The 24,787-nt window shown below is 42.2% G+C and overlaps 1 protein-coding gene across 5 annotated transcripts in view; it reads right to left on the bottom strand.

Moving 5' to 3' along the window:
• LRCH1 (leucine rich repeats and calponin homology domain containing 1) overlaps positions 1-24,787 on the bottom strand; it is a 191,298-nt gene that overhangs the window by 155,044 nt on the left and 11,467 nt on the right. The window lies entirely within an intron of this gene.

Genomic DNA, 24,787 nt, shown 5'->3' with positions numbered 1-24,787 from the left:
AGTGCTGGGATTCAAAGAACTGTTTGAAGAATGGCATGTTCTAGTTCACTAAATTTGTCTAATCAATTCAGCTCTTAGGAAAACAAAACAAAACCAAAAAAAACTTCCAAAGAAAAACAAACATTTTTGTTTCAACGCTGTTGAAAAATGTTTGAAAATACAGTTAGACCTTGAACAACACAGAGGTTAGGAGCACCAATCCCCCCCCCCCCACCACCCTTCACCTCAGCACAGGGGAAAATTCATGTATACCTTGCCTCCCAGAAAACTTTACTAATAGTCCACTGTTGACCAGAAGCCCTACTGGTCAATAATAACATAACATAAGCAGTCGATTCGCACATACTTTGGATGTTATTTGTATTATATACTGTATTCTTATAGTAATGTAAGCTAGAGAAAAGAAAATGTTACTAAGAAAGTCGTAAGGAAGAGAAAATACATTTACAGTACTACACTGTATTTACTGAAAAAATCCACTTATAAGTGGATCCTCACAGTTCAAACCCATGTTGTTCAAGGTTGAGCTATACATTGACAAACTTTCTTATTAAATAAATGGAAGTATTGAACACTGTTTAATATTTCTTAATGATTTGAATTCTCAATAAAGTTCCTCAGGGTTTTAAGAGAGCTGTTAGCAATTTAGAGGAGGATGACATTATTTTCAGCTGGCAGGGAAACAGGAAAGCCTACCTTGGGGCACAGGACCCCAAAGGCACAAGGGGATTTAGGCAGGTGGAAACTGGGTGGCGGGGCTGGGGCGGGGGGACAGGCTAGGGGGAGAAGAAGGGGCAGGAACGCAGGTCATGAGCGAATTTCAGGTGGAGAGAACCCACAAACTATGGGCATGTGTGGCATGGCAGCTGGGCCCCATTTTCCATACCAGTCCAAGCCAGAAGGGAAGCATGAGCCCAGAAAGGTAAGACAGGGGCATATCACAGGGAGCCTCATATGACCAACTAAAGAGTTTGGATTTTAACCCATAAGCAGGAGGGAATCACCAAAGGTGTTCAGCTCTAAGAACACGGACTGGGGAGAGGCATGACATGACCAAAGGAGGGGTTTAGAATAATGAAACTCGCACAAATGTAAGTGGTATAACGCTAAGTACCATTTATAATATACGTCCTAAATGCTTAACATAGTCTAACAATTTAATCCCACTTTACAGATAAGAAACAGAGGCAAAAAGGGATTAAATAAATTCTCCAGATCAGTGTAACTCCAAAGGCCAGTGATGGCAGCCACAGGGAACCCCAGTATCTGCACAAAGGATATAGCCCCTTTATATAGAGAGAACAAGAACTCAGCACCCCTGCCTGACATAGAAAAGGGAAGTCTAGAAGCTAAAAGGATGGAATAATACAGTGGCACATATCACGGGGCAGTGTCACGGGCATGACATTTTCAGGGGCCATAAAGTGGTTAAACTGTGATGTTGTCTCCTGAGATTGCTGCCTATTAGCCATGGCAGGAATCAGCAACACTCCTCTGTTTTTAACAAAAATTAGCTATCCAAAGCCAGGAGACCATCATTCTCTCTGAATGTGATGAGGTTACACACTTCAAAAATCTGTCCAACTATGCACACCGGTAGGAAGATTTATTTGTAGTACCTCAACATCGTGCCACGTTCCAGATGAGGACCGAGCCACAGAAAGTACTGCTGGGTAGGAAGTGCTGGCTATCCTGACATTTTAAGACAAAATCCTATTTTTTATTTAAATACCACATGACACGAGGAAAGGCCTGAAAACCGGGGACGTTTTTCACCTAGCTCCATGACGAAGTTTAAGGACTCCATGGCACATAGTGAAGCTGCAAACTGAGGACTGAACTCCTCTCATTTCTCCAACTGTAAATATTCTTTTCCTTGATATTGACCTAGCTCATTGAATTGAAAATAAAACTATTACTTTATTTCAACTATATTTAAACTATAAAAGAAGACAACCCAGGCTCCCCCAGGAACAGGAGTTAAGATCTTACTTGCCTGAAGGCAACAGGCTTGCCTTGCTGGCTTTCTGTGGCCCCTTCCTAGTCGAAGAGCTCTAATTTAATTAGGTTGGCTAGACTGAGAGCTCCCCAGAATCCTGACTCTCATCATAATTGTCATGAGGAGCCTGGTGGCCAGCCTTGAGCACTGCCTGAATAAATGATACTTTCAAGTGAACGCTGGAAGCCGCCTTCCCTTTCATCAAGGGCACATTCAGAGCCTTATTTCTTTTTCTTCAAATCTGATTAAAGTATTCATTCCATCATGCTTTTCCAGGAGGGAGTCACAATGAAATCATAATAATACTACTGGAATCACTTATTTCCACGCCAACAAACTGGATATTAATGAAGGCTTATTCTTGCGATTGAAGAAAGGAACTAATTCATTATGAAAATGAATAACACACATGCACGCTTATCAACTGCCCGTAAAATAAATATTTTCATGTGAAAGCTGTGTTTTTATATCCCAAAATTATTTCCAGCATTTGGCATGGAACCAAGGCAATTCAGAATCATTGCCATTTATAGCAAAGTTTAGGCTAAGTTGTAGGGCACACAAAAAAGTATACTTGCTCAACATTTTAAGGCCATGGAACCAATCAGAATGTCCGTGCAGGAAGGGACTTTGTCTTAACTGATATACCAAGCTCTGCAAAAGTGAAAGAGAGTCTACATGTTTCCACGGGTATAGCAGGCAAAGCACTAAGAGAAACAGCATCATAGGCAACAGAAAATTCATTTCAGAGAAGACACACATCAACTCCCCAAAACTGATAGACATGCCTACCTTCTCACTTCACTTGGGGGTACCTGAAGTCCAGACGTGACAAAGGAGCTAAACCGAGGACAGGAGAGAGGATGAATCCATCCGGTACTTTGAGAAAACATCTATCCACCTGGCAGAGACAACTGAGTGGTAGATCCAGAAAACTCCTTTCCCCATCCAATTTAAGAAGAAAATTTTAAATAAAAATAAATTAGCAAAATCATGTAATTCAGTGTGGTACCACTGAATTGTTCCAATAAAATCAACACCGTTCCTGCTGTCAGGATCTCACGGGCTACAGTGCAAGACAAAAAAAGCACACATGACAGTTGCCACATTGTGCAAAAAAAAAAAAAATGATCTCCTAGTGACACACACTCCAGGTGCCATGGAACCCCAAAGGAGAGGAGACAGGAAGGGACTTCTCCTTCAGGTCTTTGGAAATAAGGAAGAGACTCTAATCAGAAGCTGACAAGTACTACCTTCCAATAAAGTCATTATTCTTCTCCACTCTACTCACTGTCATAGAGGCCTGGGTTTTAAGGAAAGTTGTTCCTAAAAGAGAGGATTCACTTTTTCTTAAACTCCTCCACCCTAACCCCCAAAAAGGTAAAAGAAATAACCTCCAAACTTTTTTCCCAACTTCCAGTTTATAGGAAATATAGGAGTGAAAAAAAACTGAATGGCCCCCAGGGAAACAATCCATCAGAAACATCCTCAGTGTGAGGCATTCTCCAAGGCATGCAGCCTGGTCTCTTTCAAACATCGATGTCACACAGAAAATGTAAGAGAACATACTAGATTCTAGAATAAAGGGCCATGGCATCATTGCAATGCATAAACACTGACTGGGTCTTAGTTCAGGGAAAAAATAAACAGTCATAAAAGTCATTCTGGAGACAACTGGGGAAATCTGAATATGAACTGGCTATCAGAGGTCATGAAAAATTATTAATTTTCACATTCTGAAGTTTTATTGTGGTTATGTCAATTGTCCTTTTTTAGAAGATAGATGTTTAAGAAAGTAGGGAGTGCACATCATATTTGCTTACCCCAATTTACCTCAAATTGTTCAGCAACACACACAGATATGTATATACCTTCACATCCTCACACACATGTGCACACACACAAATACACACAAAGCAAATGCGGCACAATGTTAATTAATGAATCTAGGTGTACGTATACACATGTTCCACGTACTGGTCTTTCTTTTTTTTAATTTATTTCTGAGAGAGAGAGCATGCCTGCACACACGAGCCACAGAGGGGGGTGCAGAGGGAGAGGGAGAGAAAGAACCCTCAAGCAGACTCCCCGCTGACCATGGAGCACGACACAGGGCTCGATCTCACGACCCTGAGATCATGACCTGAGCCGAAATCAAGAGTTGGATGCTTAACGGACTGAGCCACCCAGGCGCCCCGGTGTACTACTCTTTCAATTTTTCTGTTTGAACTTTTTTATAATAAAAAGATAGGTGGGGAGCTGGGGGAGAAATGCTGCTAAGACCTTAAGCATGTGAAGACAAAGTAAATATGTCTATAAGGAAACTCAAAAGAGTGAAACTCATAAAAGGAAAGTTATGTATTACTTATCATGTAACTAGCAGACAGACGTTTAATCAGACGAATAGGTTACTTATTTATCTCTGAAAACTGCCACCACTTTCAGTATCTCAGATCTGTAGGAGTTTCTACTATAATCTATCTCAGATTTACTATGTAAATAAAAAACATTTTATAACTTAATGATAATGAAACTGTATGGTTCTGGTTTTCACACTTTCATGCACAGCATGTTGTAAATATGAATACTCCAAGATAAATCAGTTAGGAAAGATCAAGTAACTTGGCATTACAATTCTATCAGAGATATATGACTGGATTTACATAAGGGAGAAATACAGCCTCCAATTTGCACATTCCTTTGATTTTTCTCATATTAAATTATATTTAGATATCCCCATTACGTTAATAATCACAGGCCCATCATCCCTGAAATACTCTGTGGTATTGAAAATGAAATGGAAACACTAAAATTGATTTCAGCAATTGAGAAGAGGAAGGAGAGAGATTATTAGTTTCACTGTGAAGAATGATGTGATCTATGCATTTTCTCACAGCTCCCTAACCTACACTAGGACTATAATTTCAAGTCTATACTGTCACAGATGTCAATAAAAGGGTAGATTTGTTTCGACTTTTCACCAACAAAACTGGTGGCATTTAATGAAATTCATCTCTAAAAGCTGGTTATAAAACAACCACAATAACAATAATAATAAGCCACACTAGTGCCCCCTTACCTGTGCGGAAGACGTTCCAAGCCTCCAGTGGAGGTCTGAAACCACAAATAGTACTGAACCTCATAGAGTCTGTGTTTTTTTCCTATACATACACACCTGTGATCAAGTTTAACTTACAAATCAGGCACAGCAAGAAATTAACAACAATAACCTATTTTTTAAAAGATTTTATTTATTTATTGGAGAGGGTGAGCAAGAGAGAGTGCACAAGCCAGGAGAGGGGCAGAGGGAGAGAGAGAAGCAGGCTCCTCGCTGAGCTGGGAGCCGGACGCAGGACTCAATTCCAGGACCCTGAGATCATGACCTGAGCCGAAGGCAGACGCTTAACCAGTGAGCCCACCCAGGTGCCCCTAACAACAATAACTTAGAGTGAAACAGAACAATATAACGATAGACTGTAATAAAAGCTATGTGAGTGTGGTCTCTCTCTCCTCAAAAGAACTTATTACACGGACTCACCCTTCTTGGGATGGTGTGAGGTGATAAAATGCCTCCGCTGTGGGATGAAGTGGGGTGGAGGACGTAGGCACGATGACGCAGTGTTAGGCTGCTGCTGAGCCCCTGACAGGGTGCCAGAGGGAGGAGCATCTGCTTCTGAAGCGGGGTGTGCTGGCAACTGATACTGGGAAAAGCACACCTGCAGATGAGGGAGGACTACTGAACTCTGAAAGTTGCCTCTAATTCCTGACTAAAAAATGTGACTAAAGGAGAAAACAAAAGCATTTACTAAGAGACCCAGTCATAAATCAGGGACAATCTAAAATTTACCTTGAGTCAAACACCTCCTCTCAGGCACCCATAATATGTTCCAATACCCTTCTTAATTTTCTTCTGACCCTTCTTCTAAAATGCCTTTCCCGCACCGCAAGGTTATCAGGAGCGTCTTAAAGGGCCATCTAATCTGCCTTAATTCATCAATGCCAAAAATCAATTATCAAGCCTCAATATTTTTTCACTTCATCAGTAGAACAATCGGCACATTCTACTTGCAGTGCAACCTATCATGCCTTGGCAGGAGGCGTACATTTGTGTTTTCTTTACAGAAATTTGCCATTCCAAGACTACAGAAAGTGGGGCACATAAATAAAGTCAAGAACAAAGATGGCGCCTAAGGCCATCCCTCCACTCTTCTCTAGAATCAGGGCAAATGGAGGTAAGCTTCACCATCAGCAACCAGTGTGTTAGAACATTTACAATGCAAGCAACTTGGATTGGTAAAGAAAGGTCTAGACTTACAAGCTTCCTGTAGCAGCTGTCAGGAGCTCTTTGATCCTTAGCAAACCATACATCTCAACGGTCTCAGAAGGCATGACTGAGGTCATCAATGGCCTACTCCTTGATTTCCTGATAAAGATATTGAGACCCAGTGGGAGTCACTGTCTCTCCTCTGTTGAAGCTGAAACAAAATCCTGAGGGACCTGAATCACATCTACACAAAATGTCTAACAATCCTTTCTGCTTGGGGAGTTTGGATGCTAGGGAGAGCTGTTGGTGAGGACAAACTATGGCAGGACCCTAGCCTGACCCCCAAAACTTACTGTTGCAGCTATACTACAATTCCTAAAGCCAGGGAAGAAAGTCTGTCAAAGCTGGCTAAAAGAACAAACAAATGAGTGAAGTTCTCCTCAGCCTCGCTCGGGCTGTTCCTGGCTACCAACCACATGTGACAGGCAGCCCTGGACCCCAGGTGTGGCCTTTCCTAAGGCTTCCTAAGCAACAAATACCATATTGAATTAGCAAAATGTGCCATCTCTGTGGTCAATACCCACTGGTCTTTCTCCTGTCTGTCCTTCTCTTCCCCTCTCTTTATCTTTACAATTATTTGTTTTATATCTCCTATAGGTCAAGCTATTTCCAGATGCTAGACCATCAATACACATATTATCCTAGTGCTATGGCCTGTGAAAAGAATGCATGGTGCTTTTAGGGTTTAAAGATTCATAATGAAAAGTAAAAGTAAATTTTACTAAAAAAGAATTTTTCCCCCAATACTGGCCTGATTCATAATTGAGAACCGGGAGAACACGAAGTCAAGAAAATTCTTAAAAGCAGACACCTGCGAATCACAACCAAATCTGAATGTATGGTTTATAAAATTTAAAAAGGAAAAACAAAAACCAAAAAACAACAACAAAAACCAAAACCTTTACAAAGACTTAAACCACAGTCTTTGTGGTTTGTTCTTCAGCTGGAAAGGATTTCTTAGTACTGCAATTACATTTATCATACCAGTGTCCTGGGGGGGGGGGGAATGGCAATGTTCATTCTTATGCCCAGTAAATCCAGTCATAACCAAAAAGATAGACGGAACCTAAAGAATGAAAATTATGTGCGTGAATGATACATATGTAGGTAAAGCATATTCAGGAAAACTAATTTTAGATGATACTGATTACTACAACATTGTCACAAATTACAGAAACGCTGAATGTGTTCTTATGAATAGCAGAAATACAAGTGCCAACTGCTTTTAAAACATCTTACTTAAAAAGTAAATTCAAGATGTTTTGATCTGTATGTCAGAAATTGTACCAAGTTGTTCCTACTCATTTCTAAAACCTTGCTAATAATAAGGGAAAAAGACATCTGTTCGTTTTAAAAGCTGGAAATGTTTCTAGTTACCTATGAAAAATGCAGTTCTCTTAAAGAACTACTTCTCAATGTCACTATTACCCCATAAATTTCCCTTTACTTTTCAGTAGTGAAGCAAGTTGAGAGTTCTCTGCTCTTTCCTCACGTAGCTGTGTGGAAGCAATTTGGGGAGAAACTTTTATAGCAGACCAAAATACACTCCCCCATCAGTTTCCAACTGACCCGCAAAGTCCACCCACATTTTACATAGAACTTCATCTCAGGACAATCTACTCTTTTTCATAATAAGTGGTACTTTATAAAACATTATGAAATAGATACCATGTGGGTTTTGACTATAAAATTGTCACCAGACTGAAATGCCATGTTTAAACTAAGAAATAAAATGCTATTAAGTTCAGAGCACTTAAGGAAGAAATCCCAGGGACAAAGTCTCCAGGGACAAAAGCACACAGGGGCACAGTTAAGAAGAAGAACCCAGAGGGCCCGAGTGGCTCAGTCGTTAAGCGTCTGCCTTCGGCTCAGGTCATGATCCCAGGGTCCTGGGATCGAGCCCTGCATCGGGCTTCCTGCTCAGCGGGGAGCCTGCTTCTCCATCTCCCACTCCCGCTGCTTGTGTTTCCTATCTCGCTGTCTCCGTCAAATAAATAAATAAAATCTTAAAAAAAAAAAAGAAGAAGAAGAAGAAGAAGAAGAGGAACCCAGGGTGCCGGGACCCGCAGAGGCCCTGCGGTAGCCAAGGGGACCCTGCATCATCCTCAGAAAGAAAGGAATGGGCATCTCTGCTGTATGTATCGGCAACACAGACTACACAACTGGGCAGATCTGATTCAGGAGGTCTGGGGTGGAGTCGGAGTCCACCTTTCTCTGTGAGCTCCCAGGTGACACCAGTGCTGTTATTCCACGGACCATACCTCGGGTAGCAAGATCTTACATCAAATGTGAAAGAGTGAAATTAACATAGCACGCTGTGGGAAGGAATGAGGCTGTGTGTAGAAGGAAACGTAGGCTCCCTGGAAGAAAGCCAGTCTGTAACTAAAATTACAATTACCCCAGTGGTAAATGGAATAGACTACAATTTAAAGTCTTAATTATCATTATGTCTTTAATTCCCATTGCCTGGAATTTCAGAATCATACAAACTTTGGATAAAATTATAGATATGAATTTTTACTAACAAATGTAATGTTTTTCTAATTTTATGTGGTCTTTCTGATAGTTAACATAAATTTCTAATAAAAGGCATGTGTTTCTCCCGAGATATTGGAAAATGGTTACCATCATTTCTACGCTTCTTTTGTCTTTTCTAGGCTGCACATCCAGTTTCTTCAATTATTCTTTGATTACTAAGGTTTTGTTTTGTTTTGTTTTTAAGTAGGCTCCATGCCCAGCATGGAGCCCAACGCAGGGCTTGAACTCATGATCCTGAGATCAAGACCTTAGCTGAGCTAAGAGTCAGACACTTAACCAACTGAGCCACCCAGGTGCCCCTGATTAATAAGGTTTTGATTTCACTGTTTTAGTTGCTCTATTCAAAAACTCAATGTACAGGTCTGCATGTGTTACTCTCCTGTTTACTATTAAAAATCTAAAAATAACAATGGGGGCACCTGGGTGGCTCAGATGGTTAAGCGTCTGCCTTCGGCTCAGGTCATGATCCCAGGGTCCTGGGATCGAGTCCCGCATCAGGCTCTCTGCTCCTTGGGAGCCTGCTTCTCCCTCTGCCTCTCTCTCTCTCTCTCTCTGTCTCTCATGAATAAATAAATAAAATCTTTAAAAAATAAAAAATAAAAAAAAAATTAAAAAAAATAAAAATAACAATGAATAGAAGCATAATAATATTAGTTTGCATTTATTGGATGTTTACTGTCAAGTACTGAGCTTTTAAGTGAATTATCCCCTTAAATCTCCCAGCATCTTTTTCACATCCCCATTTTGCAGAACAGGAAAATAGGGCCCAGAAAGATTAAGGAACTTGCCTGAGGCCACACAGCTAGCAAGTGACCAGGCCAGGATCTGTATAAGAAGAGGAAACTTCAGGGGCGCCTGGGTGGCTCAGTGGGTTAAGCGTCTGCCTTTGGCTCAGGTCATGATCCCAGTGTCTTGCGATCAAGTCCCACATCAGGCTCATTGCTCAGCTGGGATCCTGCTTCTCTCTCTGCTCCTGGCTTGGGCTTTCTCTCTCTCTCTCGTGTGCGTGTGCATGCACGTGTGCAAATAAATAAATATATAAAATCCTTAAAAAAAAAAAAAAAAAAGGAGGAAACTTCAGAGGTCAGGTCCTTAACCACTACCTATATCACCTCTAAAAACATACCTAGAAAATATTCTTCTATATAAAGGGAAAATGCATTATGTAAAAAATAACGTTCCTGACTCCATACAGTTTAAAAAATCTTGGTAAACAACAACAAAATCTTGGTTGAAATGTTAACAAGTAACACAAATACAAATAAAAGATTAAGGTCAAAGGTTTGTAGGAATCCTGTCAGATCAAATCACATCACTAACATCTACTCTATGAAATAGAAGACAAACTTGGGGGCGGGGTAAAGACTCTCAATTGCATAGAACCTAAAAACTAGATATCCTGCCCAGGAGTGAGTACTGCCATTCACACGCAACCAGGAACCTGAAGCCATCTTTGGAATACTGAATACTCACAAGTGACTCCTGAATTAGCGGCTTTTCATATGAAAGACTGGAAGGGTAGTTGAGCCACAGAAGGTAGACAAAACTCCACTCCCACATCCCCACCCAAGACCTCCAGTGCGTGATATAAATCACTGACTTAATTTGGCAATAAAAATGTCTTGGTACAGTGAAATTCATTCCTTTAAGTTTGGCCAGGATTCTCACTGGCTATATTTCTTTAGCACCCAGAAAAGAACAGAATATTAGTGCTTTTAACATGGCTGATTGAGGATAAGCATAAGGTTACAGCACGTTTCACCAACACCTTTTAAACAAAGGAAGCTAGAACCGATTTGCCTTGGCAGCTGTCAAAATTAAATGTGGAATGTGAGACTTGATAAATTTTTTATAAAAAGACAAAAAGGTTTGCAATTTTATGACATGAAGATCAGTCTTCGGAGAATCTGTGGCAGAATATTCCTTGAGATTGCAATAAACAGACACTGGATGCCTCTGGCTTTGATCAACATGGATTTCTTGGGAACATATTTTTGAGAAACATTTTAAGTTCCTGGCTCCACCCTTGGCTGAACGGAACTGTCATTTGTTTTCTTTCTGAGAGCAAGTCTTTGTGGTGTAAGCTGTTGAAGAGCCTTTATTCCTGAGCCCAACCACCTCTGTGAAGGGCTTGGTAACACTTACTGCCTGATTCCATCAAACGACAGCATGCTCATCCCCCCGTTAAGACATCCAAGGGAACTCAAAAGCAAGCACTCGGCCACTGGAAAGATGAAATGACAGAAGAGATGAGAGCAACAGCTGTTTTCCCATTGGTGGAAAAGCCTGGTAACAAGGGTCCTTTGTGTCCTACAATACACTCAGATTTTTAAAAGTGCCAGGGTCCCGTGAAATGAGCAGCTTTTAGCTCACACCCTTTACTTTCGTCAAAAAAAAAAAAAATTTTTTTTTAATTATTTATTTTGGATTATATAAAGGAAGAGCAACCAAATCATGGGAAGGAGGAGAAAAGAAAAAGGGGATTACGTGGGCATGAAAAGGTGGCAGGAGGGTGAGTGGGACAATCGGAAGGACAAAGCAGCCTCTGGTTGTGATTTCTGCCCCACACTTTGTTCAGTACAGTGTAACAGTTAAGGGCATAAACTAGAGTCAAACTGCTGGGGTTTAGTCCCCAAAAGGGCCACTTCACAACTGAAAAACTGCCTACCCTTTTGTGCTTTAGATTCCTCGTATCTAATATGGGGATGCCTAATAGGACTTCCATGAGACTCTGATGACATAATCGATCCCACGAGCTTGGAGCCAGGCGTGGCACGTGCCACGTTTGGTGGATGCTGCTGGTCTTTCTGTACCGCCCTCTAAGTTCCCATCTCCAGATCCTGCGTGCCCGCCGCCTCTACCCAACTCCCAGGTAACCTTTTGTGTTGTTGTTGTTTTGCATTCATTTCTGTCCCTGGCCTCCCCGCCTCACCTCCCCTTAAGCCTTTTCCTAAGATGCTCCAGGCATAGTCAATGCCATGTTCCACTTAGTGCACCAAGGTTGTGGGGCAGGGGGTAAGAGCCAGGAGGCAAAAGCTCCCCAGCTGCAGTGGGGTTCATTAAGGCAACGAAAGAGATGAGGAGACTGAAGGACCCCACAAAACCCCACCTGCAAGTTTCCAAACGTCAGGAAGGAGATGGCACAGGAATCCACTTTCCGGTACCACGGTGCCACAGGGGATTGTGTTTTACTTTATTTCATTAACCAAGTGAATGCTAGACCCATTGGTAAAGCAATCTAGAAGCCCACTTGGTGATACGTCTATTAACGAAAGGATGAGTTCCAGCTGTACACTTCAGTATCTGAAGCATCACTATACTGCCGCTGCTAATAATAATAATTAATAATAACAATTATTATTATAATGAAGGCCTAAAGTCGGCCCTTGTGCACAAATTCCCTTTGCTAGGGCTTCATTAGAACAGACCCAGCCCTGGAAACTTGGGGATTTTTACCAATTTCCCTTTTGCTCTGCTCCTCTTTGGTAGAAAGAGCTTTGTCCCTAAAGTTCTGTCCTTTCCGACGTCACTGAAATGCATTTAAGCTTTTCCATCTTGGTCCACTGCACGTCAGAAATGTTCCCCTGGTGACATTAGGTTTCATCAGTATGTCTGCACTAATTAATCCACATCTTAGAGAATCCATATAGGCAAAAAAGGAAGGGACTTTCCTTTTGCTCTCACAAACAAGTTCATCTGATAGGACCTGCTGCAAAATATAAATTCAGCGGTCATTTATTAATCTTACAGATTTGTCCCAGATCAAAAAGTATGTGTCCCCAGTTCCAGTGTCACTAACCCCTACACGCTGGCATTACAAAACAACACAGAACCCTTTATGTTTTGCTACTGTCATTTCAACTCCTGGTTAAGATACAAATGGCAAATTACACTTTGTACAATTTCATATCCCACTCTAATAATACAAGATTCCAAGAAGAAGGTAAGAAAAGGGCCCTATAAGAAAAAGTACAATAACCAAAGCTCTTTTTATTATTTTCGATCTTTAGATGCATCTATAGTCAGGTTATAATATGATTACAAGTGACAGAAGTCATTTTAAAACTCCTTCTTCATTGAAAATGGTTCTATAAGGCTATTTTCCAAAGCTAGCTCACTATCAAACGAGAATGTCTAGGTTAAAGGAGACTTAATTTTTTAAAAATTGGAGGCAAGAGGGGGTGCCTGGGTGGCTGTCGATTAGGCATACGCCTCTTGGTTTCAGCTTAGGTCATGAGATCAACCCCCGCGTTGGGCTCAGAGTCGGCTTGAGATTCTCTCTCCCTCTCCCTCTGCCCCTCCAACTTGTGCTCTCTCTCCCTCTCTCTCAAAAACAAATAAATAAATCTTAAAAAAAAATTTGAGACAGGAGAAGGGGAGTCTAAGAAAGGAACAAATGGTATTTAAAAAAAAAAAAAAGCCTTGGGCTAGAAACTCAAAACAAACATCCATGCCAAAATGCTCCAAGAACCTCCCTTGTCCCCCACCCCACTTACCTGATGGGTCTCACTCCCTGAAGCCATTCTCTAGACCTGCTTTTCTGGGGTACAGACTGTAGTCTTGTGAAATTACGCTGAAGCTATACAATGTTAACAACGTTAGAAGTTAAGATCAGGCACCTCATGCTTCAGTATTTCAAGTTGCAAGATGATGAACAACGGGACAGATATTTCTGAAACCAGATTTACCTGACAGTTATTTCGATGTTCACATTGCTCAGTTACATCAGGGACAAAGCAGGCAGCTGCCTTTGAGAAAACTTAACTCCGAAAGGTATGAAGGTGGTGAAAATGTGCTAAGGTAATTTAGGAAACTAAAGGTTATTTGCTTTGTTGTGATTACTGAGGGGTTATTATCTCTCTATTGTTCACATCATCAGACTGATAGTGACGAGTCCCAGAAAAGGAGTCAGCTTTACCCTCTATTCATCTCAGCTGGAAAAGTGATTAGTATAGGGAAAGATGATCTTTTTTTTCCCCACTAGCCACAAAATGAGCATATATGGAAACACCATTCCCAATAAAGAAAAAATAACCACAGGCAAAAAGACACAGAGCACTATCAACCCATCTAATAATACTGGCGTCTCGTTCCATGGAGTTCTAAAAAGCCACTTTTCGTAGTGATGACTATTTCTCTGATGAGCTAAAAAAAATGATCACTGATGACCAGTGACAGTCCAGGCTAGAGTTATGTTGTGTTCCGTGGGTTCATATCAGGGGGCGGTCCAGTCTGCAAACCCTGCCCATAATTAGATGCTGCTGTCAAGCACACGGCAACACTCCTGCTCGGCTGCGTTAACCAGACCAGCTTTCAAAAAAACAGTCCTTTGGCCTATTTGTTTTTATTCCAAGATCTACATACGAATTCTTGAAAATGCAGCCCTTGCCCTGCACACAGCAAGTCCCCCACCTACACACCTGGGAAAACAGCCTTCTTCAGGAGGGAGGAACTATTTTCAGCATGGAGGCTTCCCTGCCGAGTGTGGTCCTACCGGTTAACCGTAAGAGAATGCCAACACCTCCTCCCCCAGAGCTCCCCCGCAGTGTGCTTCCCTGTCCTTTGTGGCAGGACGGCCAAGCCCTGTCCTTCCACCTCCCAAGATGTGAGCATCTAACTGTATAATGCAGGTGTTCCCAAATCCAGCCCAGTGACTGCTGATTGATTCTGCACCAGCTCATGGAGACCAGCCACCACACCATTTCAGCTCTCAAGGGAGTCCCAAGGACCCGGCATATTAATTTTGGGGGGAGTAAGAGATTTGAAAAACAAGGACAGTCTATTGTAAAGAAGAAAAACATGGTTCTTCTGGCTGCAGTGCCACGGGCTCTTACAATCCAGAAAGGCAATCAGAGTGTATCCAATTGTTAATCAGAAGAGACAAAGACTCTTTCACTGTTTGTACATTACCAGACTCCAGTCTTCATATTTTCCTCCCAATTTTAATGAGATCCTCCAGCTGCTATTAATGTGTCATCCTTTTGCCTCTGCAATGCACTAAAAACGGCAATGTTTACATAAGGTGGCACCCTTGCCTGGGAACTGTCAGGGAAGCAGGGCCATTGTCTGCATGGGAAGCTTCTAAGGCCGGGCAGAGCGGTATTATGTCATGGAGACTTTTATACTACGTGGGCGCCACAAAGCACACATCCTTTCTGTTCCTCCAAATTAAACACAGACGGCCATGGTTCAATTTGATTTTTAAAGCCAACCGCAGCCAGGAGATTTGAAGTTAAGGCTTCCTCTCCACACCTAATGCATCTCACTGCTGGAGGATTCCAAGAGATACCGCATGTGCATGTGGTTATAAGGGATGGAATAAAGACTCAGGTTTTTATTTCCGCCTAAGGCAGAGACTCCATCTCTGGAAACTAGAAGCCAAGCTGACGGGGGTTCCCTTTACTGCCTCCACCCTTCTGCATCCAGAATGGCTCTGCCCCAGGGCAGAACGGAGGAGACACCCATTAGCTCCTGGTCTCTGACCAACTTGTAAATGTCAGCAGCCTGGAAGGTGGGTAGAACTCCTCAGAAGTGGAACCGCCACCTGAAATCAGCCCAAGACAGGATTTCCTTCTTTTCTTTTTCCTTCCTTGCTTTCTTGCTGTTTCTTCTCTCCGGCTGATGCCTTCCTAGCAGCCAGGAAACAGCTCGCTGGTGATAAAGAAACTGCTTGCAACTGCATTTTGCAATAAGGACCTCAATACCTTCTCTCACTCATTTTACAATCAAGCTGGTTGCTGTATTGCCACCGATCAGAATTCATTCATCCCATTCATTCATTCTTTCAACATTATTGGTCATCCTGGTAGGCAGAATTTTAAGATGGCCCCCAAGATATCTGTCCCCGTTATCTATACCCTGTAGAAGCCTCTCCCCTTGAATGTGAGTGCAACCCGTAAATACGATGGCATATCATCACTCCAATAATTATGATACTTAACACGGCAAAAGGATTTCGCAAGAGTAATTAAGTTCCCCAACTGGTTGACTTGAGTTCTTAAACAGAGAGATGATCTCAAGTGGGCCTGACTTAATCAGGCAATGCTTTTTATTTTTTTTAATATTTTATTTATTTATTCATGAGAAACAGAGAGAGAGGGAGAGAGAGAAAGGCAGAGGGAGAAGCAGGCTCCCTGCAGAGCAAGGAGCCTGATGTGGCACTCGATTCCAGGACCAGGATCACCTGAGCCGAAGGCAGACGCTTAACCAACTGAGCCACCCGGGTGCCCCAGGCGATGCTTTTTAAAGAGGGACTGGAACTGGGACCCTCTTTCAAAGAAAAAAAAAAGCCACTATGAGTTCTATGAGTTCTACAACCACAAGAAACTGAATTCTGGCAATAATCTCATGAACTTGGAAGAGGACTCAGCCTTCAGGCGGCTCTAGCCAACACCTTGATTAAAGTCTTGTGAGACCCTAATCAGAGGACCTAGCTAAGCTGTGCCCTTACTCCTGGCCCAGGGAAACTGTCAGATAATAAATGTTACGTTGTTTTAAGTAACTACATTTTTTTGTGGCAGTTTCTTATGAAGCAATGGCAAACTAACACAAATGCGATGTGGGCCTTATGCTGAGGACAGAGAAATAAAGAACACAGTACAATGAGGTACATATAATAAAGGGTAAGTACAAAATTCCATGGGACCACGAGGGAGCCTCTAATTCTGGCTCATGGTGTGGGGGGATGTTGAGAACATCCAAAGAGAAGCAGCATGCTCCCTAAATTTTCAAAGGGCACCAAAGTTGACCACATTTAAAACTCAGAGCTTTCATCAACAAGAGTATTGTGACCATATTGTGACAGCCCCCCTGGGTCTCAAAATATACACTAATAATCAGCATAAAGAACGCAATTATTTCTGTTGAGTCCAGCAGCAACTGACAACTTCGGTCAGGATTCTAAGTTATCAGAAGGAAAGGAACTTAAATTGTCCCACTCGGGAATTTTTACACTTACAGAACCTGAATCCTACAGGAAAAAAAGAAAAAAAAGAAAGGGAAGGGAAGAGCATTCTCATTTAGGGCCGGCATAAAGGGCACCAAGATTCAAACATGCTGCAGTGTGTGAGAACCTCACTAACAGTGCCTTCCAGGTTCTTGTTTCTCTGGCTTAGGGAGACGTTACATGAACACAAAGGTCCATGACAAATGTCTAATCCAGATGGCTTTCCCCTGGTCACCAGCATGCCTCAAGGCTGCCACTTTCTCTGGCCCTAATCAGCATGTGCTTAAGGAATGCCGGCTAATTCCAATGTTTGTCCAGGCAGAACACAGGAGACAAATCCACTGCCAAAAATAAAAATGCATTCCAAAGTCAAATATTAGTTACTTTTGGATGATGTACTGTTTTGTATCATCCCTGCCAGGGCTTTCCTCCTTCACGCCTGTTCATCATGTTCATTCCCTCTGGATTTCCCAAAAGATCCTCCTTACTACTTTACCAGAGAATGAGCTCCAGGGCTCAGAGGCCAGCTTCACTCTTTCAGCCACAAAGAGCTTCCTGGATGCATTTCATGAAAAATGGAGAGAGAAAGAACATATGATGTACTTAACATAAATCCAGCAAGTTTCTGTATCATTCAATCCGGTTCAAATGGATCCTATCATTCAGTCCGAATTAAATGGCTCCCATGAGCACACATTGATCTCCCACTGTTTGCAAGGCACTGAACAGGGCTCACATTTAGTCCACCCAAGACTCTGAAAAACACGAGCCTTGTGCAAGGCTTTGAAAAGAGACCAATGTGTCCCCATCTCTTAAACACACACACACACACACACACACACACACCTTTTAGTTCTGTAGATTTATGTGATGGTGCCAAGTCTCCTCCAACTTAGAGAACCATCTGTGTGCAAAGCACAGGGAGGCCAAGCCCTCGAAACACAGTGCTAGCACCCTAACCACAAGGCCAAGTAATAGTGCTTTATTTAGATGGCAGCGCCCACACCTCAAGGCCCTGTGAAGCTAAGCCATACAATAGGCAATTTCCCCAAAGTCTGGAGTTCACAGCTGAGCTTAAACTCCCCCCCGTAAGATCATTAATCTGCAGCAGAGAACACACTTCTTTGTGCTGGTGGTGATGGGAGAAAGCAGCCTTCTAACAGCTCTCAGCTCCCTACGGTCAGTCCAAGTCAGGACCCTATCGAGGATTTCCGCCTCCTGAAGAGGGTGGCTCTTGTCCATCAGGCATATTTGGATTTGATCTTTTCAGTAATCTCACCATCCACTGGCCAAAAAGAACCTGTTATTCTAATATTCGAGAATGTACTTGTAAATATTTAATGTAAATCTCATCCTAAGACTAAGCAGAGTCTTTATCATTCCTGCTGCCAAAAAGAACTTTGCTGGCTGAATTTATCCAAACAGACAAGGAAAAGATGAAGAAAAACCAATAAATATCCCACACACCAAAATGGAAAAAAAAATTAATTCCAAGCAACCAAAAGTAAACAAGTGAGTGTGTATCATACCCAGTTTTAAGTTACTTGGTTGACTTTTAAAATCTTTTAAATCGTTGATGTTTGTTCGTCTTCCTTTTAGAAACTTTAGAACATGCACATAATGGTTTGTATGTTTGAAGAGAAGAAACAGTTGAGATGGAAATGCTTTAAAAAGCAGGAAAGGGGACCCACAAATAACTATTTTAAGTCTTCAAAGAGATGAAGAGAAAAAGGTGCGCCATTTATCAGTCAACCATACGGGGTCGGAAAATGCCACTATTCCCTGATCATGCCATCCAAAATAGTCTCCCCTTGTTCTTTCCCTGTGTGTCACTCACTCATCACCATTGATCATGATATATCTCCAGTCCCCTCTCCACCAGGCTGACTGGCAGCTACAGGAAGGTAGATACCAGTTCATTCTATGACTATACACAAAGCATCCAGCGTGGAGCCTGCCATTCATTCACTCGTCCACTTTATTCATTTATTGAGCTCAAATACTCACTAAGATCCTACCATAGGCTAGATACCATCCTGGGAATTAGGGGTACTAGTTACAAGAGAAAGAGAAAAACAAGGTCACTGTCAGCATTTGATGATGGAGGGAGAGAATGACAACAAAGAAGCAAATAAAAAAGAGACAAGTAATAATAGCTAATAATTATTGAGTGTTTCTCAGATGCCAGGCACTGCTCTACACTCCTTACATATTCAACTTCCAAAGGCCCTCTGAAATAGGTACTGGGCAGGGCTTTCCCAGCGACTTGCCCAAGGTCACCATGCCAGTAGGTGGAAAAGCAGGAACCCCAACTTTGAATACCTTGAATGTGGTTCCAAGTCACTGTGCACACTTTTGTGTGATCTGTTGCCCACTTGACCACCTGATCTCCAAGCCCACTACAGAAACAGCTACCATAGTTTTAAACCTCTTGGAATGTCACAGCAAAAAAGGGAGGGAAGCCAGTGACAAAGACATGGTGATCTGAGCACTGTGGTATTTCATTCCAGGAAAGCTCTCGTATCATGCACATTCTAAGAAGCTCGATAGCCCTGGGAAGATGACATACCTGGCACATTTCGAGAAAACCCAGTGCACACAGCCAGCACTTCTGCTACCCAGAGCCCAAAGGCCATGTGCGGAGGACAGAGTTGGTGTCCATCACTCCAGAATCTGCCCTCGGGTATCTTCCGGCTCTCAGGCTAACACACATCACTGTGAATTCCACTTGACAGCTGTTCTGTGGGCATGTAGCATACTCAATAGAAACACTCTGCTGATAGAAACGAAAGCAGAGGACGTGTTGCAAGATCCAGGAACTAGACCTGATACAGACCTATCTTCTCGTCACACGGGGTTACCTGCACTAACGGCAGATTCACCAGGGGCACTGGGCACACTGAGAAGGTGTGCTTTGATCAGTGAAATTCTAACTATTGTAACATATATTCAGAACCGAAAGGAGTTCCTTTTTTATTGTTTGGGTTTGGTTTTTTGTTTTGTTTTTTAATAGTTAATTATTCTTCACAGTGAGCTCTGGGTGAATTTTCAGTGGTCTACACATCCACCAAGGACAGGGCCCAGGGTAAGCACCAACAGCTTTTAATTCTGTCCCTGAGAAAGGTGGAGTGGGGAAGCAGGCTGACTGGGAGTAAGCTAACAATACAGCAACTTAAAAATGTGAACAGAAATCCTAAGTCATCCTCTCCCATCTTTTAATTTTAGACATTCCTGCTCCACTACAGTACAAGTCAGGAAGGCATAAAGTACATCTCCCAAGATAAATGTGGTTTATCTGTGGTTGCCATGCCATTCAAGAATCGATTCCACTTCACCTTCGTTTGTGTAGCATCTCTTTTAAAAGTCTAACTTATTTGTGGGTTCCACAGTCCCTCTCGGAAGATGCCTTATCCGCTCATGCTTCTCTAACAGAATAAAGGGGACCTTTGTGTTTTTCAATCAACCTGTAACTAATTGAAAAGTTTCACTAATATATAGCTGGGACCTGGAGAGAATAAAAAAAGAAATAGAAGGCCCTGGAGAGAATTAAGAGAAAGAAATATAGATGGAGTTTGTTATGCACAGAGTGGTGCGTCTCTAGGGGCAGAAAGACCTGGTTTAATTTTGATGTCTCCACTTATCAGCTCTGTGACCTGGAGCAAATTATTTAAATTGAGCCTTGGTTTTGGAGGCCATAAATCTAATTTCTAGCACCAGTGTAAAAATCATGTGAGGAAATGAGCCGACCTCCTCTACGCCATACCCTAGTAAAGGCACAGGAAATGTTACTTTCCTTTCTTTTCCAGTATCTTCAAGGACTTTGCGAGGAGTCAGTAAAGAGTGAGATGTGACCGCTCAAGTCAAACAGGATTTGAATCTCAGTTTCTCCACTTAGGACTTGGACATTTCTCTCTCTGAGCCTCGATTTTTCTCATCTGCAAAATAGGGAGAAAACATATACTTGCCTCCTAAAATTGTTTGGGGGTTAATTGAGAAAAGCCATCTGAAGTGCCCAGCACAATGCCGGACTCAATAAATAAGGCGGTTATCATTCTTACTGCTATGACCTGGAAAGAAAAGACATAAAATTAAAGAATAATTGAGGGACAACTCGATCACTGAAACCACCTGTTTCAGACCCAAAGCCTGACGTTCAGAAAAGATGGGAGGTGAACGGGGAGTGGGAGGCTGGGATGGGGGACATCACAGAAGAGGCAGGAGTTGAGATTTGGGGATGACTGACAGGCACCTGGAGTACTGGAGTTTTATTTATTTATTTTTTTATTGTTTTGTTTTCGGTTTTATTTTATCTGGCAAATGCAGAGAGGAAAGCAAAGGTATGATCAAAGGCGAAGGAGAGGCACTTAACCCAGAACATATGGGGACATTACAGGAAAAGGCAGCTGGAGCCCCAGGGGCCGTGAGGAGGGTGTGAGGAAAACCCAGTGGGATAGGCAGGGTGGCGCCAGATCCCAGGGGCCCATCGGATCTGCCGGCAGGCGGGCAGCTGACTCTGGGTGGGCAGGCAGGAGAGAGGCACGGGAGGAGGCTGCGCAGGGGCCCTGCCGGTCACCGCGGTAATGTGGGCAGTCTGGGAGTGATACACACATGCTGCAGAGCTACAGGTTGCAGCCAGGGAAGAGCCAACATGCTCCACATTTAGAAAGAACCGGGATAGGCGGTTCTTTCTCAATGACCACGTGCTTGGTGGGAAAGGCGAATGCTTTAGCGTCAGGCAACTAAGATCCAAACCCTGGCTCCTCCATTTCCCACGTAGGGAATCTCAGGTAAGCTGCTTAACATCTAGGAGCCTCAGTATCTGTACTTGATGACATTTAAGGTACATGACACCTATCAGATAGGCTGGCGGGAAGAATGGGATCCTGTCTGCACAGTGTCTGCTACCCAAGAGGTGCACAAACAAATGCTCTGGGGCCTTTGGACTTCATTAGCCAACATCATCATCCCAGTGACCCTAGAAAATTCGACTCGGTATCAGTTTTTACTATCAATAAAATAAAATGCTACTCATAATTAGACTTAGATTATTTTATTAGTATGACTATATAGACAGTTAACAAGCTGTTTCAAAATAAAGAAAATGAGGATCAAAGAATCTGTCCACTACAATAGATATATTAGTCTTTTAGCAGTAGGCATTGACTCAGCCATGAAGCCCCAATTATTCTGTGTTTTAAAACAGCTTGTCAATCAGGGATACACAGCATGCAGAGAGCTAAAACACATATTGCAAATGGTCTACTTTTTAAGTTGAATAATGGGTCTACTTTACCAAGGTATAATTTATATACAAAAAAAAAAAAATGCCCCCATTTTTAAGGGTAGAGTTTTGTGAGTGTTGACCAATGCACACACCAGGCAGTCAACATTACAGTCAAGACAAGTCCCAGCGTACTGTCTGCTCTCCATGTCTATGTTACTATCACCACTGAAATCATGCCTACATTCTGTATAGACTCCTTTCTATGCTGCATTTCAAAATTTTAAAATGAGTACTGCATTGTGCCCACTAAAACGAACAACAAATGCCAAACACCTTCTTGTGAGGGTTTCTCGGTGTGAAAGTTAAAAAGAGAAACCAGCCAAGCGCTGCCATTTCTTCAAAGGACAGCAGTCTGGGCGGTAGACAGAGATGGCCAGGATAAGCTCTTCTGATTCCAGACCTGATCCCACACTTACTGGCTGGGGGGCAGGGTGACATGCAAGTCACTTCATTTGTCTCCATTTCAGTTTATTCTTAAAAGATGGTGTCTATGGTCCCACATGAGTGGAATGACCATAGCATTTATCATCCAGATCAGGAGCTGCTATTCTTCATTAAGCCAGGGCAAGAGGCATAAACCAGACTGGACTCAGCATGATGCTACTTATGATCATCCTATAAGAGCACATCTTGTGATGTCCACAGTGACCAAATGTTCTCTTTCCAAAACCAAAAGAGGGTGGCATGTCACAAAGTGATACGTTTGAAAGCTGAGGTCTTTCATCCAAAACTGATGGGGCTCATCACCCCAATCTACGATGTGGTGTCAAGAGAGTACAAACAAGGCTTCCTCGTTGCCAGAGGACAGCAGGGGTCTGAGACACGGACACACCAGAGAGCACAGGGCACACACTGAAACGAAGAAACCACTTTAGAGAGACCCAGGCTGCCTGATTATGCGAGCACTTAGCTGGGTTCTCCTATCTTTGTCACTCACTCTCTAAGGGGCAGGCATTAGGGGCTCTATCAGGACACATTACCCCAGAACTCCCACTGTGCAAATTTCTTATGGAGATACCAAGTCTTCATTAACATATCAAGGACGTTGGGGGTGGAAGGGGAGCAGAAGCAAGTCTTTACAGCCTCCAGCTGAATTTCACAAAATAGATCAGACTTAGCACATTAGCACTCTTCAAGTTAGAGCACAGCACCCTTTAAAGGACTGCAGATTCAAGAAAGCATGAATTGTAAATATCTGAACAAACCACAGCTAGAGTTTATTGCAAGACTATAACCACGGGAATGACTGGTAGAACTAAAATTAACTTTGATTTATCCAGGCTTTCTAAAGACCAGAAAAAAACATAATTGCTTAAAATTGCATGCAGAGATTATCATCCACACCTCCAAGGGAACTGCACAAAGAGGTATCTATTTGCCTTCAATTGCACAATCAGATTCCTTTGAATTGGATCAATTTGCATCAACACAAAAAATTTTGGTTATTTAGCCATAAGCCGTGCTGCCATTGTAGCCAAAATGGGCTGCTGTTTGATCTCATTTATAAGATTGTAAGAGCAATGAATTAATGTAGCGAAGGATCTGTATGATGAAATAAAATGCATTTTTAGAAATCAAATCAGTGATTATTACTTAATAAAACAACTTTAAGAATATAAACACTTCTATTACAAAGAGAATACTCTAGAAAACAAACTACTTGATCACTCACCCAATGGGTCTTCATTCATTTCTCATAGGGAATAAAATCTAGTACAGTTAAAATGGGTTGTTCAACTAGGTTACATATTATAAAGTCTTTTATAATAAAAGACTATAAAGTTTTTTATGCATAAGTAGTTTTATTAAATTCCTTAAAGTAGTTTAAATAAGTGTTCAAGGTTTATAATGCATACAAAATATATGTAAATATATATCTATGTAAAATACATGTAAAAATAGCACAAAGCACAGAGTAAATGGAACTGAACTGAATATTCTGAATATATGACATATTCTTACGTTTTACATGAAGTGATATAACATTAATTCAAGGAAGACTGTGATAAATTAGGGATATATAGGGTAAGCCTTAGAGCTACCTAATACAAAAATTGCGTACAAGAAAACTAAAAACCCTAATGTGTATTTATGTTTCTAAACAACAGACACCTCAGAGAATGCTTGCTTGAAAATGCAGTTCTCAGAAGTGGAGCTGATAGCTGGCCGTTACAAACCGCTGAGGATCAGAACTTGCCACACATGTACCTGCATTCCTGGCACCCACTTTCAGATTAGTGGGAGAAAGAAATTAGTCCAGGGGCGCCTGCGTGGCTCAGTCGGTTAAGCGTCTGCCTTCGGCTCAGGTCATGATCCCGGGGTCCTGGGATCGAGTCCCACATCGGGCTCCCTGCTCAGCAGGGAGTCTGCTTCTCTCTCTGCACCACCCCTCCCCTCCCCCTGCTCGTGCTCTCTCTCTCTCTCTCTCTCACACACACACACACACACACACGCTCTCTCTCTCAAATAAATAAATAAAATCTTAAAAAAAAAAAAAAAAGAAATTAGTCCAGAATCTGACTCCAACTCAAGGGTCTGCTCTTCACTCTGAGTCACCCCACGGACTGCCTGTCAAATACGACAGATCCCCTCCTCTGGCCTGCTCCTCCAGCTCTAGATATTCAGTGACACCATAATAGAGCCTGGCAAGAGACTCCAACACTTTCCACAGGAGCTGACACCAGTTCTGGCTCTGTC

Source organism: Phoca vitulina, unplaced genomic scaffold (genome assembly GCF_004348235.1).
Source record: "Phoca vitulina isolate PV1807 unplaced genomic scaffold, GSC_HSeal_1.0 scaffold5, whole genome shotgun sequence".
In the NCBI taxonomy this organism is placed as follows: domain Eukaryota; kingdom Metazoa; phylum Chordata; class Mammalia; order Carnivora; family Phocidae; genus Phoca; species Phoca vitulina.
Note: the sequence above shows the minus strand (reverse complement) of the source record. Positions and strands in the feature narration are given on the sequence as shown.